Below are 8,870 nucleotides of genomic sequence, written 5' to 3' on the forward strand. Positions count from 1 at the left end.
GGCCTTATAAACTCTACTTGGTCTTATAAGTGTTTGAGAAAATTCTCCAAGGAAAAGCATGAAGTGCTAGAGGAATGTCTTGCGCAAAGAATCTTTCCTTAGAAATTTGGACTTAAAGAAACTGTCTTTCAGAGTAACACAGAATGGAGTATTAAGGAAGTGGCTATGGAGATAATTTCAGTCTTTCACGTGTTTAGTAAACTCTCCAAATCTTAACTTGCAAAGGAATTGTCTCAGGCACTAGTCTGAATTCCAAAAGCCAAGGGCTTTGCCAAAGGCTTTGTGGTCTAATACGTTTGGCTCCGGAAGGAGTATAAGATTTCTCTAGTTTGAGTACATAGGAAGTTAGAGTGATTCCTGAACTACATACACTTTAAAAAGTAGATTTAGTAGCAGAGACCATTCAAATTCTGATTTTAATTATTCATGTGAATTCAAACGAATAGAAGATATAATTGGACACAAAATAGACAAGGATGTGAATCTCAAGGGTGCATGGCACTTAGGACTTGAGGCTAGATTCCAACTAGGAGAAAGGCTTTGAGGTAGGAATTGGAATGGTAAGTTCAAAATTAAAACATTAATCCACATTGCCGGTTAGAATAAGAGCTAACATAAAAACTAAAAATGGTTGTGGGGTGTGGGATAGTCACACAAATTGGAGAGTTGATGTGAGGGAACCAGGAAAAGAGCAGCAATGTCAATAGGACGGCATATGAGCCTAGATGAATTTTGGGGGTTCAGGACTTAACTGGGATACTGGGCTCATTTAGGTGTCTACAGCAGGATAAAAAGCAGACTTGTCATAAATTGCTGAGCAAATGTTGTGAGGGTACTCCAGGTTAGGGAGGGGCCTGTTTACCCTTCCTGTGATCATCCTACTTTATCCTCTGCTCACTTGGTATATAGTTCACTCTGTGGGTTGCTCTGTGAATGTATGGGAATGGTGACATCTCACCCATGCAAACAAGGGCATTTACAGATCATCTTGTCCTCATGCCTCCTCGACTTAGACTCTTTCTGCTGGGCTTCAGTATTTCCATTGCTGCCAGGAGCTCTTCCATCACAGTGCTGCTTTGCCAATTTATCTTCCTGAGTCTGCAGTTCATGACCTGTAACCTTCTTCTGGTGACTGGAATTACACAAGAAAATCAGGAACATTCATTTTTTACCTTTGTTGGAACCAACTGGGGTAGCGGTGGAAAGCCTCCAGTGTAGTCCTTCGACAAGTTGAGACTGAATCACTGACTGACTGCGAAAGAGCCCCCTTCTCCCCTCCTCTCCTGGGCCCTGATTTCAGGCAGGTCCCTCTTCACTCAGACCCCCCAGTGTCGAAGGTCAGGGTTGGGGAGAGGGACAGAAATGAGGCAGTGATGAATGATCAAGAATTATGATGCCCTGGAGGTCACTCACAAATTCTCACGGAGGCTCCACTGTGACCTCCCGCGTGTGAGCACCTTCCTATCTCTGGTTTCTCCCCATCTGACCGGTGCTGGGTTTGGCTAGAGGACGGCTGTAGAGTGCTCAGGAGAAGCAGCGTGCCACGGGAATCACATGTGGTCCAGCCCTCAAGTGGGAGAGAAGGCCTTGTTGGCAGAGGAATGGGGGAGCAGGAATGAGGAAAGGGGAGGAGACGATCTTGGCAAAAAGTTTTTCTTTTCCATAATTACAGGAAGCTAGGATTTAAAAAAAATTATTGTTATTATAATTATTATTATTGAGAAGTGGAAGCCCAGGGCTGGCAGAGGGGAACTTCTCTGCTTTTATCTTTCAGGTTTGACACCTGGCACTGACTTTGATACTTGGAATTTTGAGGTTCGGGGACTTCAGAGAATTTCAGCAGAGCATATTGGGAGAAACGGAAATTTCAGGAGATGGATTGATCCCCCTGGTTGACATGTTTCTGGAAGTGGGTGAGTGGGTTTGATTGAGAACATTTTGGGCTCTTGCACTGATGGTGGGAAAGAAAAATTCATGGCAGCACTTCTCATAATAATTCTCTCTCCTGAAAAGAAAGATTATGATAAAGAATAATTTGGAATAATAAGTAACAAGATAGAATTAGAAAAACGTTGACTTTCCAGATGACCAGTCAGAAGTGTGGCTTTTTTCACATCTTTTTCTCCTGCAATGATTTGCTCCCAAGTCCTGCACTGCAATACCAGTCTAACACTTTGTGAAACAAATTGTAAGTGTGTATGTATGCATATCAAGCTATGCTCTGAGGATAAAGCAAGTTCTAATTTGTGGAAAAAGGATTAAATATTTCTGTTTTCTGAAAAAGAAAAATGTAGAGTATCTTCCTATTGCTTCAAACCCTATACTTCAATATCCAAGGATCCCCATTAGCCCCAATGTATTTTTCACAATTCATCCCTCACTGCTTTCTCATGGGGCCTTCTATTCTAGAAAGGAAACATTTTCTTCTCCCCTCCCCCCTGTCATTTCTTCTTCTTTTATAATGTTTTTCCATTTCTTCCCCTTCAATCCAAAGCCTCCTTTTCTTTCAAACTCATATATTAAGTTTTACCTGGTACAAGAAACATTTTTTGATTAAATTTACTTTACAGTGGTTTTAAGATTTTTCCAGAATAATCTCATAAACATACCTGTAGCCTAAGAATGATTTACAAGTTGACTCATGTGTGTGTAGCTTTTTGCCCTAATTACAGTCTGAATTCCTGAGCAACATCCTTTACTTATCTTGTGTTTTGTTAAGCCTCAAATAGAAATATGAATCCATAGGAGGCACTCAAGTAATGCTTACTCAACAGATGAAGACATCCTCCTGTACTACTGTGATGCCCTAACAGAGTGATAAGAATTGATTTTGTAAGAGAACAAATGTTTAGTTTTTATGATTCTTTGTTAACGAGGTATATATAATTTGTATTGCTTGAAGTTATAGTGTACTGTCTTAGTGTGGGAATATTAGGGTAAATAATTTTACTTTTACCAACATTTTTGTTCTTAACATCTAACTACTTGTCCCATTTATTTGGGGTAAGAAGGTCTCGGGTTGCTGTTTTGGTGGTTCTGTAGTATCACAGAGACTAATGAAATTGGACTGTATGTCAGCACAGGTGCATTTCAGGTTTATTCAATGTACCATCATCTTCCAAAACTAGATCTGTGGGTGGAGGAGCAGTGATTAATCTATGGAATGTTATTATAGGTATATAGATAAACAGACCTGGAATGTAAACTCCTGCAGATGCCCAGGATTGGAACCGCTTTTTTGTACACAGATGGCTTTTTTTGTTGTTGAGTCTTTGGTTTGGCAAAAAGTTGTTGAGTGGTCTTTTATCAATGTCACTGGGGCTCTAATAACTTTTTAAGGGTGACCTGCTTCTGTGCCGCAGATCTTATTTCCTTGTGTTTCAACTCAACAGTGAGTGTTCAATTAATGACTCTTCTGCATAGTGAATGGAAAGTGTTTTGTTGAGAAGTACTTATTTCTCTTTCAAACCTGTAAGGATATTATGTGCCAGATGGTTAATTCCCACAGGTTAATGAGTGTACCTACACACTTCATGATTGAAAATATCCTTCCGACATTTTTCCTGTGGTGAAAGAATGGCTATAGTTTTAATTTACATTTGTATGAAGTATACATTTGCAGTTTTCTACTGATACGTGAAAAAATAGATTTTTATTATAATGTGTGAAATATATGCCACTTTAGTTATATATTCTTCTGGTGTATGGGACTTAAATACTTTACAGAAATATAAGTTTTGATAAACTTTTAATATTACATTTTAATTATCACTCACATTTAACTTAGTAAGGACATAGCTTTCAATGTGTGTGTGGAAGGGGCAATTGTTAGCAGTATTCAAATGAATCATTCTTGTGTCTGTATTTCAACAAGATTTATATTTTTAACTAAAGAAAACTTCTTTACTTTGTAATGTCCAATTTACAGGCTAATAATTTATAGCCAGTTAAGAGGAAGGAAGTTCTTATAAGGCAGCAATGCTAAAATGCCCAAAGACTGGCATAGGCAAAAATTACATTTGAACCTGCTTTGAGAAAAGACCAAAATGAAAGCCATCACAATTTAAAATATTTTCAAGTAGTTGAGTAATGATAGTTTATACATAGAGCTAAGTTTATATAATATTGTATGTTTTAGGGATTCCAGGCTATAAAGTGTTAACATAAAAACCTAAGAAACCCATAACACAAATTATACCAACATGCAACACATTTAGAGTTTTTTTTTAAAAAAAGAAAAACATAAGTGGCTGGGCACGGTGGCTCACACCTGTAATCCCAGCACTTTGGGAGGCCGAGGCAGGCAGATCACGAGGTCAGGAGATTGAGACCATCCTGACTAACACGGTGAAACCCCGCCTCTACTAAAAATACAAAAAATTAGCTGGGCATGATGGCAGGCGCCTGTAGTCCCAGCTACTCGGGAGGCTGAGGCAGGAGAATGGTGTGAACCCGGGAGGCGGAGCTTGCAGTGAGCCGAGATTGCACCACTACACTCCAGCCTGGGTGACAGAGCGAGACTCCGTCTCAAAAAAAAACCAAAAACTGAAACAAAAAAACCCATAAGCAACAAAAATGTTTTTGGTATTATTTTTTACAGTTCCCTATAAACGACAATAATTTGTATATACATCAAAATTATATAGGCTATTAGCCACCTGTAGTTCATGCCTGCCGTGATCTCCATAGCTGAGTAATTTATTCAAAAGTTGCATGTCTTCAAGGTCAGAGATAGCTTATCTCTATGTTCCAGGATCACTTCAAGTTTTACATCCACACTCTACTGATGACAACCTGGACTGACAACGCTCCTTCTTTTGTAAGATGAGAATCACATGTCATCTTCTCATGTATTGGGGACTGGGTAGGCAAATACATCTAACTTCATTCAGGGCACCCCTGACCAAGCAATCTGTCTGTAGGGATGCTTGTTGGAGGGTTTCAGATAACCAAGAAATGGGTAGGGTAAACTGAGGCAATTGCTGAAGATAGACAAACAGATCAAATAAATCTTGAGTATTTAAGGAAGTATGGGATGTCAAGTTCCCACATCATTTTGCATACGTAGAGAAGGACTAACTTAAAATGATTTGAAAAATCATAGCCAGTGTCTTACATATCAGAGAGTAAAAGATAATAAAGGAATAATTTGAGACAAAGTCTGAGTGGGAAAATAAATAAAATGTATTAAGGCTTTTTTAAAACAGAAAATAGATTAATGAAGAAATTCAGTGATTCTTCTAAGCATTTTAACATACATACATTAAGGGGTGTACTAAGATAATTTAATAAGATAAAGTAAAATCAAATAATGTTTAGACTAAAGCGTAAGAAAAATACTTGAAGCTAGCGAACTTTAAATTTATAAAATGTCATTCAGGGCAAAATGAATGAAACTAGGTTTTTGGTATCCATTTAATGTTGGACTTTCAAAAAATGATTTGTTAATACCTGGCTGAGGAGATAAAACTGGAAGCTCTGCAGTCTTTTGGCTCGCCTATATCTCTCATATCATGTAAGAATCAATTGGCATATCTGCAAAGAGAACACATTATGATATCAATGCTTTTTTCATATTTTTACTTTGCATTTAAAACCAAAATCAGATTATGGATATATCACATTAAAGAATCCATCTCCCACTGGAGTCTGGCTATTTCACTGTAATTTTTTCAAGTACTTTATTCCTCTTGTATTACATTTTACTTTCCTTCATCTTTTTTTTTTCATCTGTACATTTCTTTGCTTCATCCAGTTCAATTTACTCTGCTAATGTTTGGAAAGAATATTGTAACTCAATCTTCATGTAATGGTTTATAACCTCTTGATTTTGTGATCTTTTTAAAGGCTGTTATATTGACAAGTAAATTATACTTACTTTAGCCAACTGTATGTACTTATGTCACTTTAAATTTAACTTATCACTAGTTGTCAAAATCTCCCCTGTGGCCTTTTTAATGTTCCAATGTATTTGGCAGTATACGTTTTTATTGACATTTCAATTTTGTTTTGCCGTGTGCTAAAGTTACAAAAAAAAAAACGACTAAAGTTAAACCCGAGCCAACCCAGACTAAAGTTAAGTTTTAGGAGTATTTGGGAATGCATTATTTTTGTTGAATGCTTAAGCTTCTGACTCCACTAGGACTCAGAATGTATTCTGTTGAGATCTGGATGCTGAACTCTGGTGGTAAGGCAGAAGAAAAGCGACAAGAGATCATTACCAAACAAGTCCAAGATTAAGATTTCCTTACCAGCTTTATGTTTTCTTGTTAGTTTTGTTGTCAGTAAAAGAAAACCCAACTCATTTAAATATTTTGGCTTGTGAGTACTTAACATTCTCCTTTAGTGCATTAATTACTATTTTGCCTAATTGTTTGTTTTGTTTCTTATTCCATGATCAATTTATCCCAGACACTATAAATTACTTTTCACAGCCTTGTCTAGTGTGATTTCTGCTATCTTCTCCTGCACCTAGTACCAGGCATGGTGCCTTCTAGAGACTCAGTATGTTTAATGGCCTACATTGCTATGTCTCTTACATGACTAACTCACACGTAAACATTACCATAAATAGAAACATAGATGACAGACTACAGATTATGATTTGTGTGTTTTTCACTTAATTTCGGAAAACACAAGCAAAGATCCTTTTGATTTGATACTTCCATTGGCTAACTATAGAGCAAGCTTCTTAGAGCTGCACAGCTCAGTACAGTAGCCACTAGACAAATGTAGCTATTTAAATTTAAACTGAATGAAAATTAAATGATATTTAAAATTCAGCTCTTCCACCACACTAGCCAAATTTCAGATGCTTAATAGCTACATGTGGCTGTTGGCTACCGTATTGGACAGTGCAGATTACAGAACATTTCCGTCATTTCAGAAACTTCTTTTGGGCAATGGTATCTTAGAATGTTATTTTAGAAGAATACCTCAAGTGGTTAATACAAATAATAATAATAATACAAATTTTTTCTTTTGCGATTTTGTATTCCTTTAGGAAATGTCAGCTAGCTCAGATCTACATATAGGCAGTACCATTCTCAGTGCTACATAAATCAAAATAGCGTTAAATTGACTACCACCAGAATCACAGAGTAAGATTAAAATGCCAGGAGCTATTTTTGTTATATGACTTTGTAATGGTTCTCCTGGTTTTTTGTTCTGGCATTCTCTATCAAGCACCAATGTCTTTAGATATCGGTTTGACCTGTATCTATGAGATTGCTGTTGGACAATGAAGAACTTCATACATATAACATGTTTTCCCAGATATTCTGTTCTCAATCGCAGAAAAAAATCATTAGGAGTATTGGGAATAGATCTCTCATCTCCTTACCCCATGTCTCTTAGCTTCTGCAGCCAAGTGTTCAAAAGGAAGTGTCCTGGTATCTGTGTATTTGCCTGAGGAGAGATTGATTTCCCAGTTTAGATTCATATCAGAAAGTTATGCTTCCTGCCAAAAGGATATTTAAAAACTCCACCCTCCCTGCTTCACAAAGAGAGAAAACAGATCACCCAGAACCCAGAGAGTAGATAACAAACAGATCACTCTAATTAGAAAAAAAGAGGCAGCATACAACAAACAGAGCCCAACTACCTCTGGGCAGTAAGAAGAGTGAGACTTTAAGAGGCCTCTCGTTCATGCCCTTAAAATAACCTTTTAATAAGTTATACAGAAACATAAGATTAAGGGCCTCCATATGAAAAAGTGACTTTCAATTACAGACCAGCAAAAGCCTGGAAAAGTGTGAGATATTAAAAAGAACATCCAGAAGGAACCAGAACATAACCTGTTCGTTTTGCCAGATGAGCTGAAGAGTTTTCACAAAGTCTTGGTGAGGAGGAACTGGAAGTTGGTATCAGAATCTCACTGTTTTGTTGTTTATACTTATGTTACCATTTCTAAAATGTTCTGCAGAACTGTTAACTACTACAGGAGAAAGTTTCCACAGTTAATAATGTTAGGAAATATTGGATTAAATAAGATTAAATAAGTTTCAAAAATAATTATAAACTTATCAAGATTTACTATGCTAATGTGTGTTGCAATTCTCTACAAAGCTGTGGAAGAGCTAAAATATTTCTTAAGCTTCTGTAATAAGTATTTGGAAATTTGGATAAAGCCCCAAGGCAGGAAAAAATTGGTGTTAAGTCTTGACACTAGTTGAGAGTAGTGACTAAACATATCTCCACAGGACTTAAGGGGTAACATCAAGATGATGATGATGATAATGTGACCATTTAATGAATGCTTACAAAATTCTTATAACAGTGCCTTGTGCATAGTAAGTGCTCAAAAAGTAATTGCTACTATTATTTTGGGATCTGATGGGGCTGTAGGAATAAAAGACATACTGAGACACTCTTGGCCAAGCAGAAGTAAGGATGCTGCAAATGACATGAAGTCAGAGGTCACAGAGGGGCCTCACAGAGCCTGGAGGATTTGCTCACGCCTCAGCCAGTAATAATGGGAATGTCTCTTCCCACAGGTGAGGCTGAATGAAGGCCATGGATCCCTCAAAGGATTAAGTATGAAATGGTGATCAGTGGTAGTGTAGCTGACTGGTGAGGAAACAAGCCAGAGGCTGCATCCAGAGGTGAGCTAGAGGACTATGGAAGTGGTAAATCTTGAAATCAAAATTAAACTCAGCTCTTGGCAGTAGTGAACAAGCTCTCACATTGTGATTTCAATATTGGAGCAAAATAAGCACTTCAGTATTTTCGTGCTTATTTATCCAATACTAAAATAGCACAAGAAAAAAATCAAATAGAATCTCCATCATTTTCAACTGCGATTTCTCAGTTACTATTGCACTTGATAAGGAGTCTGTCCAGGGCACAGTCTTTGAGGTCTGAGTCCCCTG

At 37.4% G+C, this 8,870-nt stretch overlaps 1 long non-coding RNA gene across 2 annotated transcripts; it reads right to left on the minus strand.

Moving 5' to 3' along the window:
• Positions 1-550: 550 nt before the first annotated feature.
• Positions 551-7,936, minus strand: LOC129485843 (uncharacterized). Of its 2 annotated transcripts, none has more exons than XR_008658788.2 (4): positions 7,797-7,936; positions 7,343-7,407; positions 5,452-5,535; positions 551-1,132 (listed from the first exon to the last, which is right to left on the minus strand). It is a non-coding gene; the product is annotated as an uncharacterized lncRNA (long non-coding RNA). The 2 variants fall into 2 exon arrangements; XR_008658787.1 differs by lacking the exon at positions 551-1,132 and adding an exon at positions 1,486-1,586.
• Between the last annotated feature and the right edge of the window lie 934 nt (positions 7,937-8,870).

Source organism: Symphalangus syndactylus, chromosome 7 (genome assembly GCF_028878055.3).
Source record: "Symphalangus syndactylus isolate Jambi chromosome 7, NHGRI_mSymSyn1-v2.1_pri, whole genome shotgun sequence".
Classification (NCBI taxonomy): Eukaryota; Metazoa; Chordata; class Mammalia; order Primates; family Hylobatidae; genus Symphalangus; species Symphalangus syndactylus.